At 41.5% G+C, this 12,723-nt stretch overlaps 1 protein-coding gene across 4 annotated transcripts in view; it reads left to right on the forward strand.

The window, feature by feature from the left end:
- The window catches only part of TEAD1 (TEA domain transcription factor 1), a 211,909-nt gene that overhangs the window by 166,558 nt on the left and 32,628 nt on the right, over window positions 1-12,723 (forward strand). The window lies entirely within an intron of this gene.

Consider the following 12,723-nt stretch of genomic DNA (forward strand, 5'->3'; position numbering starts at 1 on the left):
AGGGCCAAATTCAATATAAAAAGGCTAGATTCTGCATGGCAAAATCTCAGGCAAGTCCATGGAACTGAGTGTAATATTTTTTATTTAATCCAACCATCAGTGAGCTCATTTGATGAAGTAGTTCCTAATATTAATCATTGTGTTGTGTATTTGCTGTGAAAACTTGTTATCAACTTAACTGTCTTTCTGCTGCATGTCACATAACACCAGAAAGCAAAAGGGCTTGTGTCAGTTTGCAGTGGAAAAATATGTTGTTGAACCTGAGAATTTTTATTGAGATTATTTTTAAAAAGCAAATACTCTCATGAGCATGGTATAGACAGTCTTTTTTCCTTCAAATTCCTGGTAAAATATCGTTAGCTTGGAGTAGAGTGAAGCTGTCACATGCTGTTTATAATTCTGTTCTGGAAACCATAGAATTTATGGGCTATAGCTAGGTGATGTTATCAAGGGAGTGTTTACACTGCATAATGGAGATCAGAGACATAGTACAGCAACCTTACATCAAAGGAATCCTTTAAACAGAGAATCATTAAACTGAAAATGCAATATATTTCAGCAGTGCAGGTATTAAAATATATGACCATATGTTGGGTTGCTAAATGTCATATTTTGGCATGATGGATTAACTGGAGTGTCTGTGTTTAGAGATACGGACAGTTCTGCTCTCAGTTACACCTGTCTAGATCAAGAGTAATTCCATTGACTTCTGTATATTTATGCTATTGAGTTTTTATTCCGCTAGTTATGCATTTAATCAGTTCCATTATTTATATGGAACAAAAGTGGAACCCTTGTTTCTGTGTTCTTGCCTAGTGTAGTGCCTTTAATACACTCTTGGGGTCAGACTCTGATCTCCTTTACCCCAGTGTAAATGAAGACTGACTTCCTTGAGGGGGGAATGGTAAATAATGAAGAGGACTGGTCACTGATACAGAGCAATCTGGATTGCTCGGTGAGCTGGGCACAAGTAAACGCTATGTTTTTTAATGTGGCCAACTGTAAAGTTATACGTCTAGGAACAGACAGCACAGGTTGTACTTGCAGGATGGAAGACTCTATCCTGGGGAGCAGTGATTGTGGAAAAGACTTTGTGGTTATGGGGGATAAACAGCTGAACATGAGTTCACAGTGCGACACTGTGGCCAGAAGAGCTATAGTGCAATCCTTGGATGGACCAACAAGGGAATCTTGAGTAGGAGTAGGCAGTCCTGTATTTAGCACTGGTGCTGCTGCATTTGGAATACTGTGTTCACTTCTGGTGTCCGCAGTTCAAGAAATATGTTAATAAATTGGAAAGAGTTCGAGGAAGAGCCATGAGAATGATTAAAGGAATGGTAACCAGGCTTTAAAATGATAGAATCAAGGAGCTCAATCCATTTACCTTAACAGAGGAAGTTAAGGGATGACTTGATCACAGTTTATAAGTGTGGGAACAAAAATTTTATAACGGCCTCTTCAGTCTAGCAGACAAAGGTATAAGTTGAAGCTGGACAAATTCGCACGACAAATAAGGTGCAAATAATTAACAGTGAGGATAATTAACCATTGGAACAATTTACTAAGGGCTGTGGTGGATTTTCTCTCAATGGCAGTTTTTAAATCAAGAATGGATGTTTTTCTAAAAGACATGCTCTAGTTCAAATAGGAATTAATTCAGGGAATCCTTATGGCCTGTGTTATACAAGAGGTTAGCATAGATTATCACAGTGGTCCCTTCTGGTCTTAGAGACTATGAACTCAGTGGAATTACTCCCATAGTATATTTATGTTGAATATTTTATTTTTCTTAAATGTATAGAAATACAGTATCTACAGGCTCCCATTCTGTGCTCTTAGCACCTGTACCATAATTTAAAAACACACAAAATTCTAAAGGGCTGCAAATAAATATAACAACTTCCCCTCCTCCTCAAGAGCCTGGGAAAAGAGATGGCCCTGGCAGCATGCCTCAAAGATGCACAAATCCAGGCTCTGGAATACCAAGGGTGGGAATGAGTTCCAAAGTCATTGACCTTTCTCAGACAACTTGCTATCAGCAGCTTCCTCTCATTTATATGTGGGAGCTCCCACCCAAGTGCCTCTGCTGATTTCATTTGGATGTCATGAGGAGAAAGGTGGACTGTCAGGTAACAAGGTTCCAAATCATCTAGGTCTTTGTAGATTAAAACCAAATATGTAGAATTCCATCTGGAAGCTTAATCTGGAAACTAGTTATAAAGTGCTCCTGATCTCAGTGTGCATTTCCACTTAATAAATTGGATGCTGCATTCTGTACTGGCGTCAGCTTCTGCAGGTCTTTTGGCTGCAGCAGCTACTTGGATATCCAAGATCTAATACCACTCCCATCTTGCAAACCTCTTTTGCAAATGGTGGTCTCACTCTCTCAACGAAGGGCGCTGGCTAAAGGGCAGCCAACATTTCATAGAAGAGAACCCTCAGCACAGAAGACAATTGCTCAGCTGTCCTTTGGGCTCTCTAAGGGAGATAGGAGCAGGGCCGCTCCAGAGCAGCTCCAGCCACCCTTTCTAGGGTTTTCAAATGAACCAACAAAATCTCATGGTTAATGGTGTCAGTTGGGATACTGTATCTCTAGCAGAGGACAACATTTGCTGTGAAGTCCTACCAAGTCATAGAGTGATCTGTCAGAACAGCCTTACCTCTCGGGTTGCCTGATAACTCATTAGTTCCATCATCTCCAAGCAAATCAGTCTCCATACCAGCAAACCAGCTCCATTGCCCAGTCATTGCAAATCGAAGGAGACAATGGTCTGTGCATGACAGAGGAGTAAACCTATCACTCCAACATTCACATCCTACCTAGAAATGTGATCCAGTGTGTGGAGAATATAAGGTCAGAATATGATATTTGTTGACCTAATTATTTTACATTTCTGCAAGTATTTATGCAGATTCTCAAGAAAGCATCCTTTTATGATATTCCTAATAAAAAAAGTATATCATGTGAGTTTTGTTTCCATGCAGATTTGTATGGTGTGCAGCATATAAGTCCTTGGCTTACTTACTGTACACTTTATATATTAGTGATTTATGGACTCTGGTGTACACCGAATGCTACACAGGAATAGAAGATTTTGCACATGGGCCTCCAAAGTTGTAGGAAAAATGTATGATGTTGGGAAAATAGAATGTGATCATATAATAAAAACAGCATTATGATGCACATACACAAGGTGGCAGAGTTAAATAAATAAATTTTCTTTCCTAACTTCCGAATGTTTAAAACCATGACACTGAAGCATCCTCTTTATGTAGTTTTCATAATGGAATTATTATTATTCTATATCAATATGTAAAATTTAGTTTAATATGTATGTATCAAAGTTTGGAAAACATCTATTTTTATACAGCGTACAGCATTTGTATCTCTAGATCATCTTATAGTTTCAAAAAATGAATAATAGAGCAGTTCACTGACTAAGTAAACTTTGTCCTCCCTCTGAGGAACAGAATGGCTTTAACCAAATGGTTCTGCCAGATTACATGTGCTCTCCAGTCACACCACTGGTATTTAATAATATGAAATCAGCTGAGTGAAGTGAATAGATTAGCAGCATAATCGACTTCTAATGGTTAAAAAGATCCTGCTCTGGCAACTGTGGGTATCAAAAAGTCATGTCCTAAATATTATTTTTACATGCAGTAGCTCAGCATGCAACCCATTGCACTAGTACGCTACAAATGAGACTAAGGCTCAGCAGAGGCCTCTGAGCTCTCATTTTCCAGGCAGGTGCAGGCTGTCAGGGGAATGTAACACATTCACTTGTGTTGCAGAGTAAAGTTAGAGATTTGAATTGAAAAACAGTGGTGCAGAACGCCTGGATAAATACCATGAAGCCCTCATAGGAATAGCCTAATATCGTCCAGAGTTCCTGCCATGTAGGGGTGAGAACCCAACTAGCGTTTGCCTTTGATTGGGAGTGCATATCTAGGAGATCCCACGTTTTCAATGCACTACATTCACATGAATGGTTTCCTAGAATACCAGTAACATGAAACTACCTTTTTAAAAAACTGCCGCCTAAGTATTTGTATTTTACAAAAATAAGGCAAGAAAAAGTAAATTTCTTTTCAGTTATGAACCACAACTCAGATCATTCTGAGTCAGATCGTAGTCCCACTGTGACAATTTCCTTACATTTCTACCCTATTCCAACTTTAACCGTTCATCCCAGAATTTGTGTGACTGCTCAACCATTTGTGTGTTGGGCGGGGCATCACTGGCAATGGGACAGGGTTCAGAAGGCAAGTAGGTAGAAGCAATAGGACAAAAATCTATAAGGTGGTGTAATAGTGGAAGGCTGAAAGGGGCGAACATAGAAGGCAGTCAAAGAGGCACGTTGAGGGGAGAACAGCGGAAGCATCGGAGACCTGGGAGAAGCTGTGTGAGAGAATGACAGGACAGGAGCAGTGAGGGGAGAGCAGGGCAGATTAGCTGAGCAAAAGCAGCAGATAGCTGATGGGCCTGTCTGCAGAACGTTAGGAGTTGTAACCTTCTAACCTGCAGAGGAAAAGGGTGAAGAGCTGTCCGTAGGAGGCAGGTGAGGAACTGCAAAGCTAGCCAGAGAGATCAGGCTCCATGTAATAAAAGGGGTTGGTGCTATGCTGCTTTGCTCATCCAGCTATTCCTGAAGTGTCACTCTGGCAGATCCAGATCTGTCCTGTTATCATGGGAATATGTGAGAGCTGCCACTTCATTCCTTTCAGTTTTCAGTATGTTTGATAGCTTATTATCAGCATGGCTTGCTTATCTGGATCCTGCTGTAAATAATTGCATGCAGAGTAGACCAAAGACTATGGAACAGTCTCCCAAGAGCAAAGGTGGAAGCCTCCTTGCTCAGAACATTGAAAAGGAGAATGAACAAAGCACTAACATTATGTATTTTAGGAAGCAACTCTGTCTTGGCAACATAATGACCCTAGAACTCTTTAGATTTTGCAAGAAATGCAACAGATAACATTTACTCTAGGTTTATCTCAGGCACGTCTGATTTTTTTTTTTTAAGTGACAGAGAATTTTTCAACAAACTGTAAAACTATCCCTCAGAGATCAGATGCTAAACCTACACTCTGACCTCATTTAGCTGCGCTTCACAAGATTCTGATTCTGTCTATAGTTGTGGCTCTTTATCTCTGCTGTGGGAATAACTCTGCTATTGGAATCTGCTAGTATGAAAATCGGTATTCATTTATTTTCTAATATAGAAATCACTTACCAACAAGAAATGCATAGTAGTTATGTGCATTTTAAGCCATGAAGTTTTACTTTGTTGTACCCCAAACTTTAAGCTGCGAGGGCCAATCACTCAGTCTTGCTCTTATGGTGGGCCAGAGCGGTTCCTCCTGGCCAGGGCGCTGGGCCCATGTCACGCGGAAGAGGGACGGGGAGAAGGGGCAGGGCTGGGAGCAGGGAGTATTCTCTTCTACACCAATCTCGTGCTGGGGCTGTCACGCTGGCTGGACGGGGGGAATTATTATATTATTTAACATCAATATATCAAAATCATAATAATTCATGAGAGATGTGCCATGCCAGGTACTGTTAGAAAGGCTATAATGTGCTAAGTACACACACACACACCCCTCCTGCTGGCTCCCCATTCCCTGCCAGGAGCAGGGAGAAAATGCCTGGGGCTTCTCACCCCTGGGGAGCGGGCTCCAGCTGCCCCAGCTTTTTGGCCCTGCTCTCCACCAGGAGCCAGGCAGCCTTGTCAATGTCATGGCTCCTGCTGAGGTTCCCAGAGCTGGGAGGGAAAGCCTCCTGGGGTTTCTTGCCTTATACTGGGAGTGGGGTCCAGCTGCCCAGGCTTCTTGCCCCAGCTCCCATCCAAGAGCAGAGTCCAGCCGTCCAAATCTCCAGGGGGCAACTGGGCTCTAGCAGTGTGGATTTCTTGTCAACTTCAAGGCTCTTCTGAGCCTAGAAATTGATGAGAGCTAGCAGCTGATGTAAGTAAAACAGTGTCTACACAGTGTTGCCCTAACTACACTGACAGAAGCCCTATACCGCTATGTGTCAGTATAGTAGGGCACTTACCTCAGTGGGGACAAGACTGTAGTGTGTACACTGACATATTAGGTCACCATAAGCTGCCTTGCATCGACCTAACGGTGTAGTGTAGACCAGGCCTTAAGCCCTATCTGCCTGAGCAGCGTCCCAGTAACTTGAGTGAGGCAGTCTCTGGTTTTGAAGATGTATCCACGTGGAACTCATTGCAGGATTGGGGTATTAAAGATTTCTGGGGTCCTTCCATTGGTAATGAGTGTTTAAAAGTACAAGAGCCTGTAACTGTCAGGCAGTTCCATTAATTCAGAGTTGGTATTCTAGTAGATTTCAAACTGCTCCATAAAATCCTGTCCCTCAGAGGATTTTTTTTTCCCTAATCACAGAATTATTCCATTTAAAGGTGAAATTGTAAAAAGCAAAAATCTTCCTAAAATTATAGAATGGAAATAATTAGCCTCACTTTAACTTTTGCTATTTTTGGAAATTGCAAGGTAGCATGTTGGATGTAGAATGCCACTCTTGCAACATGTCTGAATATTGACTCTGCAGCTAAGGATGAGTAAAATGACTCCCTCTTTAATGTGAAAAACAACTAAATATACATGTGCCAAATTACTACTGCATTTTTTTCCAAATTCTATGGTCCTTTATCCTTAAAAACCAGACACAGAATTTCACCTATTGTCTTCAAACACCGGTTGCTTGGTAAGAGAAAAAGTGCCTCTCCTTAATTGTATTCCAACACTGTATATTTGGAACCTCACCAAATTAAATGATCATATTTACCAGTCTGTCATTGTCAGCCTAGGATCTCTTTGCTTAGGTGCTTCGTGGTTTCACTATAATAGTTCCTGGGACATTCAGAAGACATTTCTATTAATGGTTAAACCAAGTAAATGTGTTCTCCAACAAGTAGCAGTTGAATCCTCAGGTAGCTTAGAGAGAACCTAAACTATTTTCTTCCACACAGATGTTTATAAAATGCAATGACTGAAAAGGTTAAATTATTATAATTTCAATACAGTAGACCTAAATATATTTTACCTACCTCCTGTCTGATTCTTCAGTTGCAACCCAAACTGATCTGATTAAGTATCTGTTAGTAAGTCTAGCACCAAAAAAAGTTTTTTCCTCTCTCTCTTCTGAGCATCCAGCTATGACTACTGATTTCACAGCAACTTCAAGCACTTGAAACAGTTTTACATCTAAAATTCCTTATAGCTACAAAGACTACCATGAAGAGAAATGTTCAAAATTAATCCACCTATCCAGGTAGGGTCATAGTGTTAGATCCAAAATATAGAATTTGTTTTAAAAAGAAATCTTGGTGAGGAAATATTATATTAATGGAAATGTTCCTTATTTTTTATTTCCAGGGGTTTTTTTAAAACAAGACTTTTGCGTTTAAACATTACTCTGCAGTATTGAGTCCAGAGAGTGTTGTGCATGACATCCAGAAAGTAGTGCTGTCAAACGATTACAAAAATTAATCGTGATATTAAAAAATATATATTTGCGATTAACTGCAGTTTTAATTGCACTGTTAAACAATAATAGAATACCATTTATTTAAATATTTTGGATGTTTTATACATTTTCAAATAGATTGATTTCATTTACAACACAGAATACAGAGTTCACGGTGCTTACTTTTTATTATTATTACATATATATGCACTGTAAAAAAGATAAAAGAAATAGTATTTTTCAGTTCTCCTCATACAAGTACTCATAGTGCAATCTCTTTATCATGAAAGTACAACTTACAAATGTAGAATTTTTTTACATAACTGCACTCAAAAATAAAACAACGTAAAACTTTAAAGTCGACAAGTCCACTCAGTCCTATTTCTTGTTCAGCCAATTGCTAAGACAAACAAGTTTGTTTACATTTACAGGAGATAATGCTTCCCGCTTCTTATTTACAGAGTCAACCAAAAAGTGAGAACAGGTATTTGCATAGGACTGTTGTAGCCAGCATTGCAAGATATGTATGTGCCAGATATGCTAAACATTTGTGTGCCCCTTCATGCTTCGACCACCATTCCAGAGGACATGCTTCTACGCTGATGATGGGTTCTGCTCAATAACAATCCAAAGCAGTGCAGACTGATGCACATTCATTTTCATCCTCTAAGTCAGATGCCACCAACAGAAGATTGATTTTCTTTTTTGGTGGTTTGGGTTCTATAGATTTTGCATTGGAATGTTGCTCTTTTAAGACTTCTGACAACATTTACCACACCTCGTCCCTCTCAGATTTTGGAAGGCACTTCAGATTCTTAAACCTTGGCTTGAGTGTTGTAGCTATCTTTTGAAATCTCACATTGTCCTTCTTTGCATTTTGTCAAATCTGCAGTGAAACTGTTCTTACATCGAACATGTGCTGGGTCTTCATCTGAGACTGTCATAACACACAGTATATGGCAGAATGTGGGTAAAACTATGGAACAGGAGAAATACCACTCTCCCCCAAGAAGTTCAGTCACAAATTTAATTAATGTATTATACGTCCTCTGGAATGGTGGTCGAAGCATGAAGGGTCAAACGAGTGTTTACTATATCTGGCACATAAATACCTTGCAACGCCAGTTACAACAGTGCCATGTGGGTCCTGTGCAAGTGCAGGGGGTTCACCTACACAGTTCTTTTTGCAGGATTGGGACCATAGGTTCCTAAATTAGTTGTCTAGTATGAAAATATTGATGAAAATGAGTAGAAAGACATTTGGCAGTTTCTAATTCCACAAAGTTGGCCTATCTTAAAATTAGTGTGACCTGGTTAGAAAGATCATCCACATCATTCTTTTTCAAAATGTATCACTGTTGCTGAAAAATTTCAAAATAAAATAATACTCACTATTTTTGCAGAATTTACCAAAAAAATCCATTTTGTTGACTCCCCCTGCTGGCTCTGCAGTCACATTTAGCTAGCAAACACTGCTCCCAGAGCTCTGCTGAGATCATTATTGGTACTTGTGCAAAACCCAGGAAGTAAAAATAACCATATTAATTTTGATTTCACTTAGATGCATAAGGGACTACGGTTGACAAGTGGAATCAGCAGAGAGATTTGATTTCAAAAACTCCTAAAGGGCATTGCAAATAATGTCAATGGTTTTTAGAGATGTAAAATTACAATGAACCCTTGTTGATTCGCACTAATAGTCAAGAGGCTCATTGTGAATTGGGGAGTGTATCAGTATGGGGGAAAATGCATATAATTATACCTCGGTAGCCAGCCGGGAGCACTATATCATGCACTAACCCTGCCCAACACAGCTGTAGGAGCTAACTTGTTAGTTAAATTGCAGTTGTTTGATTTTGCAGATTTAATAATGTTCTTTTAATGTCGTTGTTTTCTTGTATAATTCCCTAGGTTTTTAAAAAAGCAAACTGAAAGAACAGAAATTCCATCAGGTAGCATCCTTTTGACACCATGGTTCTTCAGCGGGCTTGGAACCTTTAGATCCATAGCATAGATGTCAGTCATTTGAGCTACTGGAGTAATTGGTATCAGTAGTAGGTTGTCATCTTTTTGTGGACCAGCACTAGAGGGGGCAGAGGAGTAGTGAAACTTGGGTATTTTGGGTTCTATTCCGGGCTCGGGGGATGTGATCTAGGGGGCACTGACTCTGCTGCCTGTTCTCTCCAAATGAGACCTCTTCTGTCCCTCCTCATCCTGCCTCTTCCCTAATCCTGGCACCCAGCCCCAGTCCTATTATCCTCATCTAGCCTATCTGTGTCTTCATTCCACAGTCTCCATGCCCAGCAAGTTCTAGTTTCATCCCTCCAATCTCCCCATCACAGTCCCAATCTCTTTACACAGCCATTCCAGTTCCCGCAGCTCTTTATTCCTAGTCTCCTTGCCCAGACAGGCCACATTTCTCTGCCATCTCCCAATTCCTCATTCAATCCGTCTCTCTCCCTGACCCTGGCCTCCAGTCACACACACACCCGACACCCCCGGTCCATGTTCCCAGTCCCCACTGGCTCCCAGTCACAATCTCCCTCCCCAAGCGGCTCCTCATCTAATCTCAGTGTCCCGCTCCCTCCTTTGTCCCAGTCTCTTTCCCCAGCCAGTCCCAGTTTCCCCTCTACCCTGTTTCTTAGTCAGATCTCCCCACTCACCTGGTTCCCACTCTTCTCCCCACTTGTTCTAGTTTCTGTCCTACCCCCAGACTTCTTGTCCCACTCTATTCCCCCCACCCTACAGATCTGGCACTTGCCCCCTCTGCATTCAAAACAATCAGATCTCTCCTCCCCCTGCCAGGAGGGAGGTCACTGACAGCAAAGGAGAGACAGGCTCCCTGCTCTCAGTTCAGGTGCCCAGACCCTGACGTGGCATGGCCCACAGCAGCCCAGAGCTGGAAATTTTTGCTCATTTGCTAAAAATCTAAGAAGTCTTTACTGAGCATGTGCGAACTTTTCGAGGTTTGTAACTATGTCAAATTTGGGCAGATTTTCACTGCAATGGCAAAGGACATGTGCTTGACACAAAGGCTACCCCCTTGCCAAATTTCAAGTCCCTGCTCTAAAGCATGGGGGTGCTAGCAGAACCTCGGAAGAAAGTTTGGGGGATATTTTTAACATGGGCAAAACACCGTATTTTTCCCTAGCCCCACTATCAGGAATGACTGACCTGTTTTGGCTGAAATTTTCCAGAGCAATTCACCCAGACACCCAACACATAAAATTTCAACCCAAATGGGTTAAAGTTTTGAAAAAGTAATAAGCAATGAAAACATGTTCTTAGAATGGGAAGTGCTGGGCAACCTTAACAATAGGAAAGGCTACCGACCCTGCCTGCAATGTTAAAATGTTGCCGGGCCAACTCTGGAATGAACATTTTAGTCTCTAAAAATTTATTAGAAATAAAGGAAATTCTTGGCAGGGCAAGTTATTTTCTTACATCAGCAGGAAATGAAAGGGTGTCAGATTTACAGATAAGGCAGTGCAGCAGAGCCACGGCAATGTAGGTTACAGTAGCACACAGACTGTTGTATTGGTGATTGCTTTTTAATCAGTTCATCCCACTTGGTTCCTTTTTCCTCCACTAGTACAGTTTGTTAATCTAACACTCATAGTACCTTTTAGATAGATATCCTAGATACAGCATGTCACTAAATAGTATACAGCTATAGAACCCCAGCCACTGGCGCAAGGTTGTTTTCTGCCTCATCGGGTGTGTCTACACTGCAATAAAACACCTGCGGTGTAGACATTTGAGCTGTAGCCCAGGCTCTGAGACCCCATGAGGAGGGAGGGTCCCAGAGCCCAGGGTCCAGACCAAGCCCAAATACCTACACTGCAATTTTATAGCCCAACATCCTAAGCCCCGGGCGCCGGAGTCAGCTGACCTGGGCCACCCACTGCTGTGCTGCGGGGTTTTTTATCGCAGTGTAGACATACACTAAGTGTCTTAGGCAGAGCCAAGCAAGACCACAAGTCTTTCACCCACCCTTTCTTTCGAAGTTTCCCTTTTAGTCCATTGCTCACTTTGATGTAGAGTATATCAACCCAAAGAGAACGGAGAGGGCCTCCTTTTATTTCAGTGGGGATTGAAGACATGCAGCACGGGGCCATTTGAGTGTGCTGCTTTGTTGGATTTTTGTTTTGGATCCATAAAACACTGAACCGCCATTAATCCAGGACTCTCCCTTCCTTACTTCTAAGAAGGACAGCTTCACACAATGCACTGTGGCTGTGACTGAAACTATAGACAATCTCCCTGGTGACATTGCTGCAAAGATTCCCTTTTCCTCCTTAAAACTGGGAGCTTCACTCTCATCAGAGCTATTGGAGCTGGGACAAACTTGCAAGAGCCTATAGATCTCATGGAATGGCCTGGCTTATGAGCTATTTCTGATAGTCCCAGGCAGAGTGAGACAAGATCATGGGATGCTGCCTCTCCACAGCTGATTATTGAGGACTATATTCTGCCTAGCCTTATTTGGGTATGTAGTGGGAGGAAGGTGCAAGGTGCCATCTCGGTAGGTGGCCCCTTTAAGGATCAGGCATTTCTGCAGACCCTGTGCTGAAGGAAGTGCAGGGATTGTGTCCTCTCTGCTCCTCCAGAGGTGCATAGGGTTTCAACTAGGCATAGAAGAGATGCAACTATGGGCTTGTGTAGTGAGCATACTCCACCAGTGACGAGGAAATTCAGGTAAGCCGATAGCTCCCCAGTACTTCTGTTAGGGGATAGTGCCGCCTCTCTATTTGCTTTCTCTCTGGGCTGTGCCTAACTGGCACAATCTAGCTAGGTAAGATTTAGTTGGAGCCACTGGCTCTATGGTAGATGGCTGCAGATTGCAGCTCTATGCTTTTATGCTTTGAGAGCATGTGCATGTCAAGTTACACTGCCGCCTGCATCTTGCCACTCAAATTGAAAAAGTTTTGCTTAATACATACTTATTTGTGTGACATGTTCTTGATCTTTTCAAACACTAATAGGCTCAGAAGATATAGCCATGTAACTTAACCTCATCACTTTTATATATACACGCATTCTTTTCATGGAGAGTGCCCACATAATAAGTTCTCCCGGACCTTCATGACAAATTTGTCTTGTTCCTAATATTGTGTTGTCATTTATGAGCCTGTAAAAATATGCCTTATCTAATTAAATTAGTAATTATTGTATTTCATATAGGAATTACAGCAACATAAACAGAAAATAATCTCACACACAATGTCAAA

This window comes from Emydura macquarii, unplaced genomic scaffold, assembly GCF_026122565.2.
Source record: "Emydura macquarii macquarii isolate MOO-44397 ecotype Brisbane River unplaced genomic scaffold, CSIRO-AGI_Emac_v2 contig_3240, whole genome shotgun sequence".
NCBI lineage: Eukaryota > Metazoa > Chordata > Testudines > Chelidae > Emydura > Emydura macquarii.